The sequence below is a fragment of the Balaenoptera borealis genome, assembly GCF_965194805.1.
Source record: "Balaenoptera borealis genome assembly, chromosome: 13".
In the NCBI taxonomy this organism is placed as follows: Eukaryota; Metazoa; Chordata; class Mammalia; order Artiodactyla; family Balaenopteridae; genus Balaenoptera; species Balaenoptera borealis.
Window position 1 is genome coordinate 70,691,042 of NC_138870.1, and position 25,237 is coordinate 70,716,278.

Genomic DNA, 25,237 nt, shown 5'->3' on the forward strand with positions numbered 1-25,237 from the left:
GTATAATATTTATATCCTCTCAAATTCTAACATCAGTCCATGTTCTTTTATATACCAGTCTCTAGAACACTGTCATTGCAGCCACAGTGCCTATTCCAAATCCTGGAACACAGTAATGTTTGTTGGAAAAATGCATGTATTTTAGTACATTTTAATTTAATAATTTAAATTTATTTTAATCCTTATAATAACTTGTTGAGTGAAGTATGAAAAACCTGTTTTAATAAAATGGCAAACTGTGGCTCAAGAGGGTAAATGACTGAGAATCAAACTCATTTCTGTTCCCAAATTTTATCCTTCTTTTCTTTCTGTGGAGAGAAAGCAAGATAACCATCTTATAGAATAACCTGGCAATGACATAGTAATTTGAGATAAACTAAACAGACAGGTTGAGGGACACTTTGGAAATCTTAAATGCCAGATTAAGAAGTTTGAAATTACACTGGTAAGTTATTGAGAGTAAAAAATTTTTGAGGAGAATCATGGGGTTTATTTGTAGAGATAAATAGTAAATTAGAAGGTGATAGATTGAAACTTAGACACTGTTAGGGAGGCTGATGCACTGTTTTGGTGCATGAGGTTGTAGCAGCCTGAATTAGGTTAGTGATAATAGGAATGGAAAATGATGGGAATTATAGGATATTTAATTTTTTAATTAATAAATTTTAAATGTTATCAGTATATTATTAATATTAGTTTGGATTTACATTATGTATCTGTTACCCAAGAAGTCCATCCAAGTAATTTATCCAGTTGCAGATTATTCATAAGATACCTAACAGGTGCCAAAATGTGCTTCATTATAAATCTGAGTGGAACCATGAAGTAATGCTATTTCTCAAAAGCATACTCAATACTCTCACATCTTATGTGATTCCAAGGTTATAGTTTAACAGCAGTTTAATCGTTGACATTAATTTAAATTTTAGTCTTCTTTCTCCTTAAGGCACCACTTTGATTTTACTGTTCCTCTGCTGGAAAGCTTTCCCTGGTCCCTATTATTTTCCAGAGTCCATAATTGGTTCATCATAATGTCAGCTCAACCAAACTTTTATCCTGTATCTTCAACTCTCCTATATAAAATTCAAATAATTGAAAAAAAGCATAAAGAATCAAAATATCTTATTCTACACCTAAGTCTTATAATCCTATTTTTGTAGCTTTGCTTATAGGATGCCCATTTTCAGTTCCAGCTCTGGAGTGAATCTGTTTACGTTCAAAGCCATGTGACCTGGGATAAGTTCTGACTTCCCTGTACCTGTCCCTTGATTTCTTCTTCTTGTTTTTGGTTTTTTTTTTTTGTTTTTTTTTTTGATAAGGATAAGGATTAAATAGGTAATATTGTAGTAAGAGATAATTATGTCTACAGGTAGTAGGCACTCAAATATTAGCTATAATAAATATTGTTATTTTGACTAGCAGGTCTGATCTACTCCAAAATAAGTGATATTCCTTGAAGTACAGAATCTACAGATTTTTCCATTGAAGTTTTTCCAATTGATTTAACTAAAATATTACCAGTGTCATATCTTTGGGTGTGAGGTGTTTGTTAGAAAGAAAAGGACATGACTCATTCATTTAGTTTTTTGAAGCTAAAGACATCAGATCTTTTTCTCTAAGCAACCACTCAGTGTGTCAAAGGGAACTCTAATAGCATTCTTTTCTCTTTCACGTAGCTTAGCTAACTCTTGATGTCTTTATTTCTGTTCCCTGAGGAAGCATAAATGCACATCCTAGTTAACATAAATTTACTCCTGCTGACTTAACAATTTTATATCAGAAATGGAATTCAGAGGCTCACCCTGATTTTCTTATTAATGGCTAAATACTCTAAAGGTATTCTATGAGCAATTCCTCAGATGAGTATAGTAACAAAATAGATAAGGATTTTACCTAAAGAATAATTGGAGATGCTGAGGTATCTTAAGCAGGAAACATTAACGGTGAAAATAAGTTATTTTATACATTAACTACTAGAATGCAACCTTTTCATTTCAAGTAAAAAAGGCTGTTGTTTTGTGATGTTGATTTTGAAATGTTTTCATTCTTATATTTATAATGTTATATCTTTTTAGTATCTTCTGATATGAACTAATTTGTCCTTTTTTGTTGTTGATTTTGTTCCATAGACAAAATTATGTTAATCAAAGAAGTCAGGTGCCATGCAGTCATTTATAATAGACCTGTGTTTGAGTCAATAAATTATCTCTATTAAACAGATATGACTGTTCTCAGTCTGAGATGATTAAGATGGCAGAAAATGTATGTGAATATCTTTTGAGTTCTAGCAAAAATAGATGGATGTTTTATTTGGTGTATAGGAAGAACATTTTTAAAAGAGTGAATACTTTTTACAAAAAATAAAACTAATATTTGTTGATAGTAAGGAGTTTAAAAATGTAGAAAGATAATCTAGGTGCCAACTGAGATCTTCCCCTTTGGGACACTGACATGTCTTGGCACACCCTCGTCTACTGGGAATCACTGTAAATAAAATAGGCTGCTTGGAGGGTCACAGAGGTTTAAGAGACAACCAAGAGCTAGGGCAGTACTGAATGGTAAGGTTTATATCTTACATGAGATCACTCCTTCCTGACAGGGAGAGGTGGCTGTTTTATCTAATGCATAAGAGCCACACAAAGTCAAGAAAAATATAAATAGAGGAATATGTTCCAAACTAAAGAACAAAATAACACTTTACAGAAAAAAAACCCTTAATAAAACAGAAATAAGTAATTTACCAGATGAAGAGTTCAAAATAATGGTCATTAAGATGCTAACCAAACTCTGCAGAGGAATGGATGAACAGAGAAAAATCTAAGAAAGTACCAAATAGAAGTCACAGAGCTAAAGAATACAATAGAGAAAGGGAGACAAGATGGCGGAGTAGAAGGATTTGAGCTCACTTCCACTCATGAAAACACCAAAATCACAACTAACGAACTGCTGAGCAACCATCAACAAAAAAGACAGACTGGAAACTACCAAAAAAGATGTTCTACATCCAAAGACAAAGAAGAAGCTACAATGAGATGGTAGGAGGGGCACTTTCGTGATGGTCAGTGGGTAGGTGACCCACAAACTGGAAAATAATTATATCAAAGAGGTTCTCCCACAGGAGTGAGAGTTCTGAGCCCCATGGCAGGCTCCCCAGCCTGGGGGTCTGGCAATGGGAGAAGGAGCCCTCAGAGCATTTGGTTTTGAAGACCAGCAGGGCATGAGTGCAGGAGCTCAACAGGACTGGGGGAAACAGAGTTTCCACTCTTGGAGGATGCACACACGTTATCACATGCACTGGGACCCATGGTAAAGCAGTGGCCCCATAAGAGCCTGGGCCAGACCTACCTGTGAGCCTTAGAGGGATCTCCTAGTGAGGTGCAGGTTGGCTGTGACCCACTGTGGGGGCAAGGACACTGATGGCAGAGGCCCCAAGGAATATTCCTCAGCATGAGCTCTCCCAGAAGTTGCCATTTTGTCACTGAGGCCTGGCCCCACCCAACAGCCTGCAGGTTCCAGTACTGGGATGCCTCTGCAAACAACCAACTGGTAGGGAACACAGCACCACCCATCAACAGACAGACTGCCTAAAGTCGTCCTGAGCCCACAGCCACCTTTATACACACCCCTGCCCACCAGATAGAAAAGACCAAGCTCCACCCACAGTGGGCAGACACCAGAAGCAAGAAGAACTATGATCCTGCAGCCTGTGGAATGAAGACCACAAACACAGAGTTAAACAAAATGAGGTGGCAGAGCAATATGTTTCAGATGAAGGAACAAGATAAAAACCTCAGAAGAACAATTAAGTGAAGTGGAGATAGGCAATCGGCCTGAAAAAGAATTCAGAATAATGATAGTAAAGATGATGATCCAAGATCTCAGAAAAAGAATGGAGGCACAGACTGAGAAGATACAAGAAATGCTTAACAAAGAGCTAGAAGATTTAAAGAATAAACCAGAGGTGAACAATACAATAACTGAAATGAAAAATACACTAAAAGGAATCAATAGCAGAATAAATGAGGCAGGAGAATAAATAAGTGAGCTGGAAGACAGATTGGTAGAAATAACTAACTGCTGCAGAACAGAATAAAGAAAGATGAAAAGAAATGAACACAGTCTGAGAGACCTCTGGACAACATGAAACACACCATGGGGGGTGTGTAGGGGTCCCAGAAGGAGAACAAAGAGAGAAAGGACCTGAGAAAATATTTGAAGAGATAATAGCCAAAACCTTCCCTAACATGGGAAAGGAAACACTTGCTCAAGTCCAGGAAGCACAGAGAGTCCCAGGCAGGATTAACCCAAGAGGAACATGCCAAGACACATATTAATCAAATTGACAAAAATTACAAACAAAGGGAAAATATGAAAAGCAACAAATAACATACAAGGGAATTCCTATAACGTTATCAGCTGATTTTTCAACATAAACTCTGCAGGCCACAAGGGAAGGGCATGATATATTTCAAGTTATGAAAGGGAAAAACCTACAACCAAGAATACTCTACCCAGCAAGGCTCTCATTCAGATTCGACAGATAAATCAAAAGCTTTACAGACAAGTAAAAGCTAAGAGTATTCAGCAGCACCAACAAACCAACTTTACAACAAATGCTAAAGGCCCTTCTCTAGGTGGAAAAGAAAAGGCCACAACTAGAAATAAGAAAATTATTAATGTAAAAATACACCAGTAAAGGCAAACATACAGGAAAGGTAGGAAATCATCCACATGCAAATATGATATCAAAACCAGCAACTGTGAGAAGAGGAGAGTAAAAATTCAGGAAATTGGAAATGCATTTGAAATTAACAAACCAGCAACTTAAAACAATCTTGTACTGCTTTATCAAAACCTCATGGGAAATGCAAACTAAAAAACTGCAACAGATACACAAAAAAGAAAAAGTAAACCAAATACACTAAAGATAGTCATCAAATCACAAAAGAGGAAGGGGAGAAAAACAACCTACAAAAACAAATCCAAAACAATTAACAAAATGGCAATAAGAACACATATCAATAATTACATTAAATGTAAATGGATAAATGCTCCAACCAAAAGACATACACTGGCTGAATGGATACAAAAACAAGACCGGTATATATGCTGTCTACAAGAGACCCATTCAGATCTAGGGACACATACAGACTGAAAGTGAGGGGATGGAAAAAGGTATTCCATACAAATGGAAATCAAAAGAAAGCTGGAGTAGCAATACTCATATCAGACAAAATAGACGTTGAAATAAAGAGACAAAGAAGGACACTACATAATGATTAAGGGATCAATCCAAGAAGAAGATATACCAATGGTAAATATATATGCACCCAACATAGGAGCACCTCAGAACATAAGGCATATGCTAACAGCCATAAAAGGAGAAATCAACAGTAACACAATAATAGTGTGAGACTTTAACACCACACTTACATCAATGGACATAATGTTATGTAAGATCATTCAGACAGAAAATTAATAAGGGAACACAGGCCTTAAATGACACATTAGAGCAGATGGACTTAACTGATATTTATAGAGCATTCCATCTGAAAGCAACAGAATATATTAATACATTCTTCTCAAGTGTACATGGAACATTCTCCAGGATAGATCACATGCTGAGCCAAAAATCAAGCCTCAATAAATTTAAGAAAATTGAAATCACATCAAACATCCTTCCAGACCAAAACACTATGAGATTAGAAATCAACTACAAAAAAACAAAAGACAAAAACAAAAACACTGTAAAAAACACAAACCCATGGATGCTAAACAACATATTACTAAACAACCAGTGGATCACTGGAGAACTCAAAGAGGAGATCAAAAAGATACCTAGAGACAAATGAAAATGAAAACATGACCATCCAAAACCTATGGGAACAAAGCAAAGCAGTTCTAAGAGGGAAGTTTATAGAAATATGATCTTACCTCAGGAAACAAGAAAAATCTCAAATAAACAACTTAACCTTACACCTAACACAACTAGAGAAAGAAGAACAAACAAAACCCAAAGTTAGTAGAAGGAAAGACATCATAGAGATCAGAGCAGAAATAAATGCAATAGAGATGAAGAAAACATTAGAAAAGATCAATGAAACTAAAAGCTGGTTCTTTGAAAAGATAAACAAAATTGATAAACCTTTAGCCAGACTCATCAAGAAAAAGAGGGAGAGGGCTCAAATCAGTACAATTAGAAATGAAAAAGGAGAAGTTACAATGGACACCATAGAAATACAAAGAATCATAAGGGACTATTACAAGCAATTTTATGCCAATAAAATGGACAACCTGGAACAAATGGACAAATTCTTAGAAAGGTACAATCTTCCAAGACTGAACCAGGAAGATATAGAAAATATGGACAGACCAATCACAAGTACTGAAATTGAAACTGTGATTTAAAAATTTCCATCAAACAGAAGTCCAGGAACAGACGTCTTCACAGGTGAATTCTTTCAAACATTTAGAGAAGAGTTATTCTTATTCTTCTGAAACCATCCCAAAAAATTGCAAAGGAAAGAACACTCCCAAACTCATTCTATGAGGCCACCATCACCCTGATACCAAAACCAGAAAAAGGTACCACAAAAAATGAAAATTACAGACCAATATCACTGATGAACATAGACACAAAAATCCTTATCAAAACTAGTAAACCAAATCAACAACACATTAAAAGGATCATACACCATGATCAAGTGAGATTTATTTTAGGGATGCAAGTATTTCTCAACATCCACAAATCAATCAGTGTGATACACCACATCAACAAATTGAATAAAAACCTTATGATCATCTCAATGGATGCAGAAAAAGCTTTTGACATAATTCAACACCCATTTATGATAAAAACCCTCCAAAAAGTGGGCATAGAGGGAACATAATCAAAGCCATATATGACAAACCTACAGCTAACATCATATTCAATGGTGAAAATATGAAAGCATTTCCTCTAAAATCAGGAACAAGAAAAGGATGTCCACACTCTAGACACCTTGATTAAACGTAGTTTTGGAAGTCCTAGCCATGGCAATCAGAGAAGAAAATGAAATAAAAGGAATCCAAATTGGAAAAGAAAAAGTAAGACTGTCACTGTTTGCAGATGACATGTTAACTATACATAGAAAATCCTAAAGATGCTACCAGAAAACTACTAGAGCTCATCAATGAATCTGGTAAAGTTGCAGGATACAAAATTAATACACAGAAATTTCTTGCATTTCTATACGCTAACAACAAAAGTTCAGAAAGAGAAATTAAGGAAACAATCCCATTTACCATTCACCATCCATGACCAATCCATTTACCACTGCATTAAAAAGAATAAAATACCTAGGAATAAACCTACCTAAGGAGACAAGAGACCTGTACTCTGAAAACTATAAGATGTTGATGAAAGCAATTGAAGGTGACACAAGTACATGGAAAGATATACCATGTTCTTGGATTGGAAGAACCACTATCTTCAAAATGACTATACTACCCAAGGCAATCTACAGAGTCAATGCAATCTCTATCAAATTACCAATAGTATTTTTCATAGAAATAGAACAAAAAAAATTTTTTTAATTTTTATGGAAACACAAAAGACCCGAAATAGCCAATGTAATCCTGAGAAAGAAAAATGGAGCTGGAGGAATTAGGCACCCTGACTTCAGACTATAATACAAAGCGACAGTAACCAAAACAGTATGGTACTGGCACAAAAATATAAATATAGATTAATGGAACAGGATAGGAAGTCCAGAAATAAACCCACACACCTTTGGTCAATTAATCTATGACAAAGGAGGCAAGAATATACAATGAAGAAAAGACAGTCCCTTCAATAAGTGGTGCTGGGAAAACTGGACAGCTACAGGTAAAAGAATGAAATTAGAACATTCTCTAACACCATACACAAAATAACCTCAAAACTGATTAAAGATCTAAATGTAATACTGGACACTATAAAACTCTTAGAGGAAAACATAGGCAGAACACTCTCTGACATAAATCACAGCAATATCTTTTTTGATCCACCTTCCAGAGTAGTGAAAATAAAAACAAAAATAAACAAATGGGACTTAAGTAAACTTAAAAGCTTTTGCACAGCAAAGAAAACCAAAACAAAATGAAAAGACAACCCACAGAATGGGAGAAAATATTTGCAAATGATGCTATGACAAGGGATTAATCTCCAAAATATACAAACAGCTCATGCAGCTCAATATCAAAAAAACAACCCAAACAAAAAATGGGCAGAAGATCTAAATAGACATTTCTCTAAAGAAACATACAGATGGCCATAAAGAAAAGATGCTCAACATCACTAATTATTAGAGAAATTCAAATCAAAACTACAATGAGGTATCACCTCACAGGAGTCAGAATGGCCATTATCAAAAAATCTACCAAGAACAAATGCTGGAGAGGGTGTGCTGAAAAGGGAACCCTCCTACACTGTTGGTGGGAATGTAAATTGGTGCAGCCACTATGGAGAACAGTATGAAGTTCCTTAAAAAACTAAAAATAGAGTTACCATGTGATCCAGCAATCCCACTCGCAGCCATATATCCAGAGAAAACCATATTGAAAAGATACATGCACCCCAATATTCATTGCAGCACTATTTACTATAGCCAGGATATGGAAGCAACCTAAATGTCCATCAATAGAGGAATGAATAAAGAAGATGTTGTACAAATATACAATGGGATATTTCTCAGCCATAAAAAAGAATGAAGTAATGCCATTTGCAGCAACATGGATGGATCTAGAGATTATCATACTAAGTGAAGTAAGTCAGACAGAGACAAATATCATATGACATTACTTATATGTGAAATCTAAAAAAATGATACAAATGAACTTATTTAGAAAACAGAAATAGAGTCACAGATGTAGAAAACAAACTTATGGTTACCAGAGGGGAAAGGACAGGGGGAGGGATAAACTGGGAGATTGGGATTGACATATACACACTACTATATGTAAAATAGATAACTAATAAGGACCTACTGTATAGTACAGGGAACTCTTCTCAATACTCTGTAATAACCTGTATAGGAAAAGAATCTGAAAAAGAAGGGATATATGTAACTGAATCATGTTGCTGTACACTGGAAACTAACAGAACATTGTAAATCAACTATACTCCAATAGAAGATAAAAATTAAAATATATAAATAAGGAATACAATAGAGGGGCTCAACAGCAGACCAGTTGAAGCAGAAGAACGAATCACTGAACTGGAAGAGAGGGCAGTAGAACTTACCTAATCAAAGAAGCAAAAATAAAAAATAAATAAGTAAATAAATAAGAGTGAAATAGCTTAAGGGATTTAGGGGCCAACATCAAATGGAACAACATTTGAACTATAGGGGTCCTAGAGGGAGAAGAGAGAGAGATGGGGCAGAAAACTTATATTAAAAATAAAAACTGTAAACTTCACTAACCAGATCAAGGAAATAGACATCCAGATCTAGCAAACCCCAAAGACTTACAAGGATACACATAATATTAAAGCAACAAGGGAAAACAACTTGTTATGTATAAGGGAACCCCATTAGACTATCAGCACAATTTCCAGCAGAAACTTTGCATGTCTTAAGGGAGTAATACAATATATTCAAAGTGCTGAAAGAAAAAAAGTGCCAGCCAGGAATAATATATCCAGCAAGGTCGTCCTGCAGAATTGAGGGAGAGGTAAAGAGTTTTCTAGATAGGCAAAAGTTAAAGGAGTTCATCACCACTGGACTGGTCTTGAAAGAAATACTAAAGGGACTGCTTTAAGCTAAAACTAAATTGGCTTTATTCTTTGTGTACTCTTAGTTGTCATGTTTTGAAACTGTTGCTATTATGTTTTGAAGTTATCTGGTGTCATAAAAGATAAATATGGTAGTTCATACTTTTAGCAGTAAAAATAAACTACATATAATTTTTGTCTGGATTTCTGTTTCATATGAAGTCAATGTTTTTGTTCTCTCATTTCTGTAAAAATACACATGCATAACTATTTTAGATAGGTTTTTAGAAACATTTTGAAATATACCATATTGGAGTTTGTTCAGTCTCATTGCATTGTAGTATTCCATTGTGTGGCTCTGCCATAATTTAGCCATTCTGTTGTTTATAAGAATTTTGGTAGGCTTCAACTTAAAGCTATGTTATCAGGTACATAAAGATTTAGCATTATAATATCCTCCTGAGAGGAAATTCCTATATCATTATGAAATATACCTCTCTGTTCAAGCAAATATACTATAGCTAGTATAACAGTGGCTATGATTAAGAAAGTCAAGAAGTCCACTCTACTAAACACTAAGGTAACTCCCAACGATTCCTGCTTACTGCTATTCATGATCTTATATAAGCTCTTCCTTTTACTTGTTGCTAAACAACGAAACATGGCAAAGATACTGGGATGTCACTACTGTAATTATGGTATATTTGAACTCCATCTTACTAACCAATGTACTAGAGATACCCCCTTGTTGGCTTGAAGAAGCAAGCTGCCATGGAGTAAAGGCCATGTTAGAAATCCCACATCCAAGGAACTGTGTGTAGCCCCTTTGTGGAATAGCATTCTCCAGCAAGAAACTGAAACCTCAGTCATGCAAACACTTGAAATGAATTTTGCCAACAACCTTAAGGGGCTGTGAAGCAGATATTTTCACAGCTGACCCTCTAGCCTACACATGTATTATAGCCTCCTATGACCCTGAAACCAAAGGCCGAGTTAAACTGTGCCCAGACTTCTGACTTACAGAAATTGTGGATAATAAATGTGTGTTGTTTTTAGCCACTAGGTTTGTGGTGATTCATCTTGCAGCAATAAATATCTAATACATTCACCATTACCACCATTATTCTTCTGGATTTTACAGGGTTTATACTAGTAAATTAAGAGCATTATGATAGGGACAATTATTCATGCACACTTTAGTGACACTTTACAGGGTGATAAAATTAATCTCTGCCATTACACCTGGAATATGATATCACAGTTGATCCTTGAATGTAGGTATGAACTGTGCAGGTCCACTTATACACAGATATTTTTCAGTAGTAAATATTACAGAACAACACAGTCCGTAGTTGGTTGAATTGGCACATGCGAGAAACTGCAGATATGGAGGACCAACTATAAATTACATGTGGATTAACCCTTGTGGTGTTTAAGGGTCAACTGTACTTCTTACTATTTGGCAAGGGAAATGTGTGCATTTTAAGGCTTTCCACTTGGACTTTGTATCACAATAGCTCTTAATCCACAGTTCAGGAAATTGAGACAGTTCACCAAAGGAAATAAACAACAAAATGAAAAGATAACCTATTGAATGGGAGAAAATAATGATAAGGAGTTAATATCCAAAGAATTCATACAACTCAATAGCAATAACAGCAACAATATAATTAAAAAATAGGCAGAAGATCTGAATAGACATTTTCCAAAGAAGAAATACAGATGGCCAACAGGTACATAAAAAGATGCTCAACATCAATAATTCTCAGAGACATGCAAATCAAAACCACAATGAGATATTACCACACACCTGTAAGAATGGCTACTATCAAAGACAAGAAATAACAGATATTGGTGACGATGTGGAGAAAAGGGAACCCTTGTGCACTTTTGGTGGGAATTTAAATTGGTGCAGCCACTATGGAAAACAGTATGAAGATTCTTCAATAAAAGTAAAAAATAGAAGCAGCAATTATACTTCTGGGTACGTAGCCAATGAAAATGAAAAAAACTAACTCAATAAGACATACGCACCCTCACAGTCTTGCAGGATTATTTACAATAGCCAAGATACAGGAATAACCTAAGTGTCTATCAGTTAACAAATGGATAAAGAAACTGTGGCATGTATATATACAATAAAATATTATTCAGTCATAACAAAGAAGGAAATCTTGCCATTTGTGACAACATGGATAGACCTTGAGAGTGTTATGCCAAGTGAAATAAGTCAAAGACATAAAAATATCTTATGATCTCACATATGGAATCTAAAAAAACCAACAACCTCACAGATACAGAGGTGGGGGCATGGGGGTTAAGTAAAATAGGGGAAGGGGGTCAAATTGTACAAACTTCCAGTTATGAAATAAATAAATCATGGGGATGTAATGCATAGCATGCTGACTATACAGTTGATTCTTGAACAATGCGGGGGTTACGGGTACCAAAACCACATGAAGTTGAAAATCCACATTATAACTTATAGTCACCTCTTCATATCTGTAGTTTCTCATATCCGCAACTCTGCATTTTTTGATTCAACCAACCACAGATGGCATAGTACTGTCAAATTTACTACTGAAAAAAACCATGGATAAGTGCACCTAATAGTTCAAAACTGTGTTCTTCAAGGGTCAACTGCAGTTAATATAATATACTGTATTGCGTATTCAAATATTGCTAAGAGAGTAGATCTTAAAAGTCTTTATCCAGATGCAGAAAAAAGCTTTGGACAAAATTCAACATCCATTTATGATAAAAAAAAAACTCTCCAGAAGATGGGCATAGAGGGAACATACCTCAACATAATAAAGACCATATATGACAAACTCACAACAAATACCATTCTCAATGGTGAAAAACTGAATGCATTTCTCTAAGATCAGGAACAAGACAAGGATGTCCACTCTATCCAATTTTATTCAACATAATTTTCGAAGTCCTAGCCACGACAGTCAGAGAAGAAAAAGAAATAAAAGGAATCCAAATTCGAAAAGAAGTAAAACTGTCACTGTTTGCAGATGACATGATACTACACATAGAAAATCCTAAAGATGCTGCCAAAAAACTACTAGAGCTCATGAACTTGGTAAAGTTGCAGGATACAAAATTAATACACAGAAATCTCCTGCATTCCTATACACTAATAATGAAAGATGAGAAGGAAATTAAGGAAACAATCCCAATTACCATTACATCAAAAAGAATAAAATACCTAGGAATGAATCTACCAAAGGAGGCAAAAGACCTGTACCAGAAAACTATAAGATACTGATGAAAGAAATCAAAGATGACACAAACAGATGGAGAGATGTACCATGTTTTTGGATTGGAAGAATCAATATTGTCAAAATGACTGTACTGCCCAAAGTAGTCTACAGATTCAGTGCAATCCCTATTAAATTACCAACAGCATTTTTCATAGAATTAGAACAAAAATTTTTACAATTTGTATGGAAACAGAAAAGACCCCGAATAGCCAAAGCAATCTTGAGAAAGAAAAACGGAGCTGGCGGAATCATGCTCCCTGACTGCAGACTATACTACAAAGCTACAGTAATCAAAACAGTATGGTACTGGCACAAAAATAGAAATATAGATCAATGGACCAGGATAGAAAGTCCAGAGATAAACCCAGGCACCTATGGTCAAGTAATCTATGACAGAGGAAGCAAGAAAATAAATGGAGAAAAGACAGTGTCTTCAATAAGTGGTGCTGGGAAAAATGGACAGCTGCATGTAGAAGAATGAAATTAGAACACTCCCTAACACCATACACAAAAATAATCTGAAAATGGATTAAAGACCTAAATGTAAGGCTGGATACTATAAAACTCCTAGAGGAAAATATAGGCAGAACACTCTCTGTCATCACAGCAAGATCTTTTTCAATCTACCTCCTAGAGTAATGAAAATAAAAACAAAAATAAACAAATGGGACCTAATTAAACTTAAAAGCTTTTGCATAGCAAAGGAAAACATAAACAAACGGAAAAGACAACGCACAGAATGGGAGAAAATATTTGCAAATGAAGTGACCAACAAGGGATTAATCTCCAAAATATTCAAACAGCTCATGCAGCCCAATATCAAAAAAACAAACAATCCAGTCAAAAAATGGGTGGAAGATCTAAATAGGCATTTCTCCAAAGAAGACATACAGATGGCCAAAAAGCACATGAAAAGATGCTCAACATCACTAATTATTAGAGAAATGCAAATCGAAACTATAATGAGGTATAACCTCACACTGGTCAGAATGGCCATCAACAAAAAAATCTAGACAATAAAAGCTGGAGAGGGTGTGGAGAAAAGGAAACCCTCCTACATTGTTGATGGGAATGTATATTGGTGCAGCCACTATGGAGAACAATATGGAGGTTCCTTAAAAAACTATAAATAGAGCTCCATATGATCCAGCAATCCCACTCCTCCGTATATATATGGAGAAAAACATAATTCGAAAAGATACATGTACCCCAATGTTCAGTGCAGCACTATTTACAATAGCCAGGACATGGAAGCAACCTAAATGTCCATCGACAGAGAAATGGATAAAGATGTAGTACATATATGCAATGGAATATTACTCAGCCATAAAGAAGAATGAAATAATGCCATTTGAAGTGACATGGATGGACCTAAAGATTGTCATACTGAGTGAAGTTAGTCAGACAGAGAAAGACAAGTATCATATGATATCGCTTATATGTGGAATCTAAAAATATGAACCTATTGACAAAACAGCAGTTGAGTCACAGATGTAGAAAACAAACTTATGGTTACCAAAGGGGAAGTGGGGAGAGGGATAAATTGGGAGATTGGGATTGACATATACATACTACTATATATAAAATAGATAACTAATAAGAGCCTACTGTATAGCACAGGGAACTCTACTCAATACTCTATAATGACCTATAATGGGAATAGAATCTAAAAAAGAGTGGATATATGTATATGTATAACTGATTCACTTTGCTGTATAGCAGAAACTAACACAACACTGTAAATCAACTCTACTTCAATAAAAATTAATTTAAAAGTATCTTTATCACAAGAAAAAAATTGTAACTATGTATGGGGACAAATGTCAACTAGATTTATTGTGGGAATCATTTTGCAGTCTATACAAATATCAAATCCTTATGTCATATACCCGAAACTAATATAATGGTTTATGTCAATTATACCTCAATAATAAAAATATTTGAAAAGTTAAAAATTAGAAAAAATTGTTTAAAATTTATAAGTCAGTTGTTAACTGTTGGTAGCTTGAAATTAGCCATGGTGGGAGGATTTATGCCTTAAAAATCAGCAAACACTATAAATTAGGAATTTGTTTTCCCCCAGAAAGCTAGCCTACCAGTACACCATGACCCATTCTCTTCCTTTTAAATATACATACAGACATATATGTATGTATACATATATATGTGTGTGTGTGTATATATCACCTTATTTCTTGTAAGCAATAGCCATTGAATAATCTGATCATTCTCCTTTCCACAGAGACAGTTATCCTGGTAAATTGCCATAGGTCTCTCTGGGAAAATGTTAAAGTGATCAGTATTGCCTAAACTTGCTGGGCATTGTAGGATTCTTCCTCGAGAGAACACAGCCACCCCTTTGATTGGCTCTAAGATTGAGAACTGAGACAACTGTAAAGACTAGGGGAGGGTTTCATTATTTTCCATTGTAGTAAACTATATCATCTCTCTGTTCCTACATTGTTGATATTTTTTGTATTTTTAAAATTATTACATACTTTTAAAAATTAAGAAAAAGTTGCAAGGATAGTACAAAGCTCTCTTATTTGCCTCTTACTCAGATTCACCAATTGTTTATATTTTGCTCTCACTGCATTTTTATTCTTTCTCTCTCCATGTGTGTGTGAAATTTTGTCTGAATTATTTGAGTAAGTTGGAGATAATGCACCCACTTTAATGTAAATGTTTTAAGTGTTTATTTCTTAAGAACAAGGACATTCTCTTAATAACCATAGCACAACTATCAAAATAAAAATTGACAGTAATATAATTCTGCTATTAAATTGACACCATATGCAGATTCCATCTCCATAATGTGGTCTCAATAATGTTTTTCATATATAGCTGTTATATCTTCCAGTCCAGGATCTAATGCAAGAACATACACTGCATTTAGTATCCTTTCTCCTTAGTCTCCATTACTGTGAGAGTTTCACAGGCTTTGTCATTTTTGAATTTGACTTTTGTGAAAAGTAGAGGGCAATTATTTTGTAGAATGTCCTTCAATTTGGATTTTTCTAATATTTCCTCATGATTAGACTTAGATTATGTATTGGGGACATGAATATGACAGAAGAGGGGTGGAATATTTCTCATGACATTATATCAGGAAATGCATGGTATTAATTTGCTCCAGTATAGTAAATTTGATCATGTGGTTAAGGTGGCATCTGCCTATAAGCGTTTCTCCACTATAAAATTCCACTTTCCTCCTTTGTTCTTAGGTAATGTGGGAGAGATATAGACTTTGATTTTATGCAATTATTCTATCCTTCATTTAACTTTTACCCTCTTGTTTAAGTATCCACTGATGATTTTCTCACAGAATCAACTTTTTCTATACTTTTTATTTGGCAGTCAACCTCAGTAAAAAAACACATCCATGCATGCGTGTAAGTCAGTATGGACTTATGGACCACTGTTTCTTGAATGAGTTCAAATCTATTGTTATTATTTTTTGTTGTTCTTAGAGTGACCAGTATGAGTCCCTCAAGATAATCCCTGTGTCCTTTTGACATGTCCCATCATTCTTAGAGCATTTTCTTATTTTCTAGCATGAGAAAATGTTCCAGTCTCATGTACCTTCCCTTCCTCAGCCCTAAAATCAGTCTTTTCTTCTAAGGAGCCTAGGGTTCCTTTTAGTGGAGAATTGTATTTAGAAAAATATATTTGACCTGTAGATGTTCTTATTATTATATAATTGTTTATAGACCTTTTCAACAGATGGAGCAAAGAAAAAAAAAATTACCCACCCCCCGCCCCAGGCATGGTATTTCCTTAGTTAGGCCATGCTGAGACTTGCCCCCAGTTATTGCTCTAGAAACAAGGAAAGGTAAGGTTTTAAGAATGGCAAGCATCATCTTTTAAGGTGCCTGCCTTAGTTGAGGACCTTGCATATTCTTAATTTTGAACAAATCACCTTCTTTGTTGTAGTAGGCTAATTTAAAAAAAGCTGCAATGGGTTCATAATGACCTAAAGAATTTAAAATTGACTATTTTTCTCTCTGGAATAAGAGGCTCTAAAAGGTATTTTCTACCAGTATTTGAAATCAGAATTTCACAATTGTTAGAAATGACAAAAATGACCCTGAAATTATCTTATTTTACAAATAAGTATACTAAGACAAAAAAGTTATTTGTTTACAGTCTTGGGACTATGAGTAGTAGAATCCAAAGCAGATTACTTTGCTTGGCCTAATGGTTATTTGTTTAGTATATTTTCTCTTCATAGCGGCCGTTGTATGTTACATACTGAATGACTGCATGACTGTTTCAGAGAAACATTATTTTCTTTGTACAGAAGACAAACATAACCTTTTCTGCTCCAAATATTACGTGTTTGATTGTAGAGTCACATATCCTAATTCTGGGTGGAATTTGATGTCTATATGACACACATCATCTGGTTACGAAAGGAAAATGCAGTTGGCAAGTAGATTGCTGGTTCACGGCTATATAGATATAAATATTATGAATGAGGTAAAGTTTTATTTTGGGGTTATTTTGGTCTCCTACATGTCTGCTGCTTTCAATCTGCACTGCATTTTAATGTCATCAGGCAATCTTCTACCTCCTCTCCAGAAAAATTGGTGGCAATATATTTGTAGTGAAACCTCCAGAGCCAATTTTATTCTTCACACCCACATGTTCTCTTTCCACAGTTACTCTATAAATCTTTGTTTTCCTTGTTTATTTAGAGCTCTCTGACACCACGCTTCAGTGACTTCTTTAGCTTTCTTTCTACTTGGTAATAGTTTTTGCCAGTGGCTCTCAAAGGACCATGGGAGTATCTGGGAAATGTAACGTCTATGGAGCAGCACAAACTTTGCTTTATAAATAAAGATTTCTAGTAGCAGTGTTAATTGACTCAAATATCAGACCTGGGCTGTATATTTAAAAATAAAGCCCATATATATATATATATATATATATATGGGCTTTATTTTTAAATATACATATATATGTATACATACATATTCATATTTATATATATATATTATATATATATATATATTATATATATATATATATTATATATATATATATATATATATAAATGTGGAATGATGTTTAGGTTAGGGTCAGTGTATGTAGTGAGTTCTACCTTGTAAAGAATCTGTATTTTACACACACTATATAAGGATGTAATTACTTCACCCAGACTTTGAATGTTAGACATGTGAGCTGATATCACAGAATGATAAATGGGATATTTCTTGTTCCTTCTTAATAGACAGATGGGGCCCCAGCTGAAAACAGAGGCTTTCTAAAGAGACCAACAAACAATTGGAGACATAACTACTTTTCAGGATTTGTTAAGAGGCTGTACAATGAACCCTGCCACACTCAACTATTAGCCAAACACTATCCCCTCCCTTATTCTGACCATTCCTTGCCAGTTGCAGAAAAAAGGAGGAATGAGAGTATAGACTGTGTTCCTGCTCCTACTTCAAACTCCTTAAGCCATGAGTCTTGCCTAAGGTGGAGAACAGAATAAATTGTGTGTATTTGTGCGTGTGTAAATTGGAAACATGTTTTTTTTTTTAATTGAAATATAGTTGATGTACAATGTTGTGTTAATTTCTGCTGTATAGTGAAGTGACTCAGTTATACATATTCATACATTCTTTTCCATTATGGTTTACCACAGGATATTGAATATAGTTCCCTGTGCTATACAGTAGGACCTTGCTGTATATCCACATGTTCTTTTACCACTAAATCCTTCCACTTTTATGCCTTAAGAATAAAAACATTCCCTTACATAATGATTGAATAATTATCAAGATCAGGATATTTAACATTTTACATAATTCTCTAATACACAGTGTGTATGCATGTGTGTGTGTATACACACATATATATGTCACTATCTTGTGAAATACCTCAACATGAATTTGTCTGGTGTTTATGATCAGTTTCAGCTATTACATTTTTGTCAGGAATATCACAGAAGGGATATTGTGTCCTACTCAAGGCATCATGTAAAAGGCATGTGATATTAATTTGATCATATGGTTAAAGGTTATCAGCAAAGCTTATCTACTATGAAGTCACTATATTTCCTTTTCCCCTTCATAATTATTAAATACTTTGTGAGGAGATATTTTGAAACTATGTAAATACCATTTTTCTTAGCAAAATTATACTCAATCATTTTAGCATTCATTGATTTTCTAATTCCATCATTTCTATTTTTTTTTAATTTGTAGGAATGAATTTATTTACTTCAAGCATACTAGTTAACAACTGCTTACAAATTTGGGAAAGAAAATCAGTTCTAATCTTTCATTTAACAAACAACTCTTACTTACTGAGCCCTACTGTATACAGAGTGCTGAAATGAACCAACTAACTGCTGATGAGACCATTTTTAATTCATGTATCTAACAAATTTTATTTTATGTGTCAGGCACTGTACTTTAGGCACTGGAAATCCAATGGTGAATAAAAAACAGACATGATTCTGTCCTTTGGAGTTTACTGTCTACTGAAGGAAACAGTTACTAAATGAATGGTCATAGACATAAATATAGAGCTACTTTTAAGTGAGAATGATACAGTACAGATGCCTGGTGCTAGGAGGGTAAAATAGTAGAGGGACTGACTTTGTATTGGCAAGAATCCTTCCCTGCTGAAAGGATGACTGACCTGAAATGTGAAGGATAAGGGGCATTAACTCTGGGTAGAAGGGGAAAGAGTATTTCAGGCAGGTGCAAAGGCCCTGCAGTTGGAATTAGTGTAGTGCTTTCGGAGAATTGAAAGGACAATGTTTTTTGACCTAGAGGACAAAGGCAAGCGTATGTGTGTGATAAACCTCTAAATTCCTTCTCTTGTAATACTTCAAGCTGCCTTTTTTTTAGTTTTGCTTTCATTTGTCCATTTGTTCATTCTTTGATTCATTCAGGCATTCAACAAATGATTATTCCATGTCATTATTCTGTGGCAGGTACTGTGTTAGGTACAGATACAACAGTGAGTAAGTCCACAGACCCTGGTCCCAAAGATCTCACAGGAAAAGAGAAAAGGATGCCCAGGTGCTATGGGATCACAGAGGAAGAACATTCATCTTGGTTTCCCATCACCCATCCCTCCATTTATGCCCTGGTGATTTGTTACTCATCATTTAAGGCCCAGCTCAATAGCCCTGCAATGCCTTCTCTGACATGCTTGGTAACCACTTTGTCTCCCGCTGCCAATGGCTAACTGCTTCTATGCAATTTTGTACATAAAAATAATTGCTGCTGTTTATTGAACATCTCTGTGCCAGGGATTTAGTTCTTAGTGTAGTATAGGCAACCCTACAAGATAATTAAAATAATGCCAACCTCACAGATAAAGAAACACACAGATTAAGAAACTCACTCCTTTTTCTGTGTTTTCTACCTTTTGAGTAGTACTCACTGTCAATCTAGCTGTCCAAACCAGAAAACCAGAACACCTTTCCCTCTACCCTACATCTAGTCAGATGCCAAGTCCTATAAATTCCAGCTGCCTAACAGCCATAAATCTGTCCGCACCTACCCATTCACACTGCCACTAGTTCAACTTGGGCCATTATCATCTCTCAGCAATGTTCCTGCAGTAGCTTCTTTGCGAATCTTCTGTGCTTCACATTGACATGAATATGATCATTCTAAAGTACAGATCTGATCATGCCAATGCCCTGCTTAAAGTCCTTGAGTGGGTCCCTATGACTCTTAAAGGAAAAAAAAAATCCAAGACCCTTAACTCAGCCTATAGGACCCTTTAGGCTACTACCTACTTCTTTACCTTCATTTCATCCAGTCAGACTTCACAGTCTACACTGGAAGCCTCAATGAGCTTCTCAAGGTTTCCCGCATTGCCAAGTATTCTGTTGCCTCTAGCCCATCACTTCCTCTGTTATTATTTGTGAACAGTCTACTTCAAGGAACGACCCTTCCTTCCTTCCTGTCTGCATGGCTTCATGGATTCTTGTTTTATTCAATGGGTTTTAGTTCCTTATTGTTATTTACATATTTTGATGTTCAAAATATCCTAGATTGACCAGATTAAATGCCTTAAAGCTAGCATTTATATACTTTTCATATGTTCCCATCATTATTTGGACATTTTATTCACTTATGGCATAATAAAATGTTCCAAGAAAGATTCACTTTTCCTGTACTTAGATTGAGTATATTTTCCAAGAGCCCTGTTTCCCTTTATTGGAAAATGACTGTTGGAAACCAAGACCTGGGTTCTGAATATGCCCATTGTTATTGGTATGTCACTGTTTTATACCCTCTCAGTGGACAAGCTGAGGAAAATTCTTCAATAATGTTCTCCCTGACTCCTCTTATTTTTAATGGATTTACTTACTTGTTCAAACCTATATGATATACAAAAAGTAGTTTGAGAATTGATAACCCATGCCATTGTTAAAAACAAACTTACTAATTAAAAAATTGTTTGTAGTTCTTTTTTATAATAAAATTTACATAGTGAAATGTTCAAATTTTAAATGTACATTTTTATTTTTGACAAATGCATACGCTGATGTAACCCACATCTCTATCAAGACATAGAATATTTCCATACCCTATAAGGTTCCCTCCAGCCTCTTCCCAGAGGAGATAAATCAGAAATAATATTAGAATTTTAATTTTAATTAGAATTTTAATTTTAATGCATTTTAATAACTAGAGTAATTGAACAATTATGAGATTTTTTTCCAAAGATATAATTTACAGATGAGAAAGTGTTGTTTGTTCATTTGTTTGATAGCACATGATTAACAATTTATTAGAAAATATTTTGTTTACTACATTACTGAAGAATATGCCATTACACAAGTTTTAACTTCAATAACTCTAATTTTCTTTCTTTACAGATGAAACTACTGAAGCTAAGAGAGAATCTAGGCTTATCCCAGTTTACAAAGTTGCTTTGTACTATCTATAGGATTAAAAGTTATATATTTCCACATATAACTTGAAAATTGTTTTTGTATCCTTCTTAAACAGAAGTCTAGTTCAACTCCAGTTTTAAAAAACAAAACAGAATGCAGGTCATCAGTTCAACCTTATGACTTTCTAACAAGCTCCAACAAGATCTCATTCATTTTCTCAGTAACATACCATTGGACACACAGAGTAAGATAAAAACTTGCAGCACAAAAAGCCCAGATTGACAGATAATTTAATGAGAGAATCTGAAAGAAATTGACATACATTATAAAGCAGATTAGATTTATTAACAATAAAATCTGCTTATGCTACAACACAACATGAAGCTTGGGTTTGCTTCATGAAACAGAATGTGGTAGGTGTTGCCAATTGATTACCAATTCTTCACTCCTCTCTATAATAGAATTAATTGATGCATTAACTTTGCAGTAAGTTGCTCTCACTAGAATGGGCAAAGTATCTTTTTCTGCCCCATTTATTTTGAACTTGATCATGTAACGTGCCTTGGCCAATGAAATGTGGACAGTTATGACAGTGTGCCACTTCTAAACCAAGATATTATGAAGTATACTGTTTCTACTTGTTCCTTTTTCCTATCAGTCCCCATGAGAAAGACATGTCCTAGATACAAGGATGGTGGAAGACACATGGAACAGGCCTGAAGCAGCACCACCCAGCTGACCAATGAACCAAGAAGCAAGCAAATTACATGTTACTTTAAGCCACTGAGATAATGAGGTTGTTTGTTTCATAGCAAAAACAGATTAATGTACAGAGATTGCCTGGAAAAAATGCACATGGTTGGGAGTCAATTTCTAACTCAGGAACACAAAGTATTTCTTTCTATTCCTCAACAACTGTTTGGTAATGACGGTGCACCCTCTACACGGTTATTTTCAGCTCTCATGGAAATGATTGCTGCACACATGCAGAGTCTTCAAATTAAAAAAAATAACAATAAAACAAAGAACAGAAAAACTTCTTGGTTTGAAGTGGCAATTGCTAAGTGATAGGCTGGACCCCTGGGTAGTTCAACTGTAGATCTGAAAAAGGACCACCATACAAAATGTAGACTGACATCAAGAAAACTTTCTCCATTCTTTCTGTTATAAACACTGAGTCTTGACTGATGATGAGTAAGAAGAAAAGTAACACAAAACAACATAGGGCCCATGAGCAAAAAGTGCCATGGGTATGAGGAAAGATATTGGACAAAGCACTCAGTAATCTAAAAGGAAAAAAAATCCTCAGAATATAATCTACTGCTGAATAGAAAATAATTTCTATTTGATGAACTGCATAGTATAAAAAAGTGCAGAAAAAATAGGAAAGGAGAAGAAGAAATTCACAAGCAGGAAGGAGGGTAATACAAGAAATAACACTACAGAATTAGATAAAAAGACAACAAAAAGATACCTGTATTTATATATTTAGATAAATGGCAAAATAAAAATTAGAATAAATAATATTTAGTGTTATGATGGTATTGATTTTTTTTGAAAGCATGTGCCACAATTTAAAGTTTTCATATTATTGAATATTTTGTTTCCAATTTTTGAAATTATAAGGATTTTATTTGAAGTATATTAATATTTATATTTTAGATGATCATTTATTTATTCTTTATGAAGTTAAAAAATATTTTGGATATTTTTAGATGGGTATAACCTTTTATATGTATAACTCTGGAAAACAGTATTATAATAGCACCCTTGAAGCTCTTTCATCTAATGATAAATAAGGTTTTGATTAACTTTTTGATGAATAAATATTTTTATTTTGATTATTTCTTAAGATTATATTCCAGAAATTGGATATTTTGGCCAAAGTTTCTTAAGTTTAGAGATGCTATTTGACTTCAAAAAGTTTACTCATGTTCCTCATAATATCCTGCCTCCCTCTCAGATACTGACAAATTACTCTTTGCAGTGGTTCTGCTAATTTCCATTCCCATAAACAATGCAATTTGTTAGGCTTTAGCCAGCACTGAGAATTTTAACTGTTAAACTCTAGGAATTTGATAGGATTATAGTAATGCAGGGACCTTTTCTGGAACTCCTGAGAATGAGAAGCTCTCTTTCTTATAGTGTGGAGCAAGGAGGCATATAAGCCTATAGTAGCCAGGGTCCCCTATGGGGGGCAAAATAAATCTAACACAGAGAAGAGACATGTTTGAGGAAAATCTAAATTCTGATGATGTCACCTGAATTCAAGTTTTTTCATATTACTTTGAACAGTATCTTGGATTATTTTACTTATATGTCAGTGAATTCCTTTTTTTATTTTTTGGTGCTTAAAATAGTTTGATTTAGACTTCTGTAGTGTACAACAGAATAATGTATCCTAACACATAGGCAAATTGTTATTATTTTTGTATATTCAATTTGAATATTTTTTCAACTTGTGATAACACTGTCAGTTATGCTAAATATGCTCAACTATACATTTGCAGTGTAGGCTTTTCAGATTTTTGATCACAGATAGCCTTTTAAAATCTCTTGAATGTGATTGGTTCAAGATGGCGGAGTAGAAGGACGTGCTGTCACTCCCTCTTGCTAGAACACTGGAATCACAACTAACTGCTGAACAATCATCGACAGGAAGATACTGGAACTCACCAAAAAAGATACCCCACATCCAAAGACAAAGGAGAAGCCACAATGAGATGGTAGGAGGGGCGCAATCACAATAAAAACAAATCCCATAATTGCTGGGTGGGTGACTCAAAAACTGGAGAACACTTATACCACAGAAGTCCACCCACTGGAGTGAAGGTTCTGAGCCCCACGTCAGGCTTCTGAACCTGGGAGTCTGGCAACGGGAGGAGGAATTCCTAGAGAATCAGACTTTAAAGGCTAACGGGATTTGATTACAGGACTTCGACAGGACTGGGGGGAAAAGAGACTCCACTCGTGGAGGGCACACACAAAGTACTGTGCACACTGGGACCCAGAGGAAGGAGCAGTGACCCCATAGAGACTGAACCAGACCTACCTGCTAGTGTTGGAAGGTCTCCTGCAAAGATGGGGGGGTGGCTCTGTCTCACCGTGAGGACAAGGACACTGGCAGCAGAAGTTCTGGGAAGTACTCCTTGGTGTGAGCCCTCCCAGAGTCTGCCATTAGCCCCACCAAAGAGCCCGGGTAGGCTCCAGTGTTGGGTCACCTCAGGCCAAACAACCAACAGTGAGGGGACCCAGCCCCACCCATTAGCAGACAAGCAGATTAAAGTTTTACTGAGCTCTGCCCACCAGAGCAACAGCCAGCTCTACCCACCACCAGTCCTTCCCATCAGGAAACTTCCA

At 35.1% G+C, this 25,237-nt stretch overlaps 1 protein-coding gene and 1 long non-coding RNA gene across 4 annotated transcripts in view; one reads left to right on the top strand and one right to left on the bottom strand.

Annotated features, from left to right (window-relative positions):
- TMTC2 (transmembrane O-mannosyltransferase targeting cadherins 2) overlaps positions 1–24,887 on the top strand; it is an 889,086-nt gene extending 864,199 nt beyond the window's left edge. For 2 of the 3 annotated variants that reach the window (XM_082350739.1, XM_082350740.1), the window contains one exon: positions 21,860–24,887. The gene's annotated coding sequence lies outside the window, so the exon portion shown is untranslated. The remainder of the gene's footprint in view (positions 1–21,859) is intronic. The other variant, XM_082350742.1, reaches the window with a different exon arrangement.
- The window catches only part of LOC309609383, a 742,735-nt gene that overhangs the window by 424,981 nt on the left and 292,517 nt on the right, over positions 1–25,237 (bottom strand). The gene's annotated exons all lie outside the window — the stretch shown is intronic.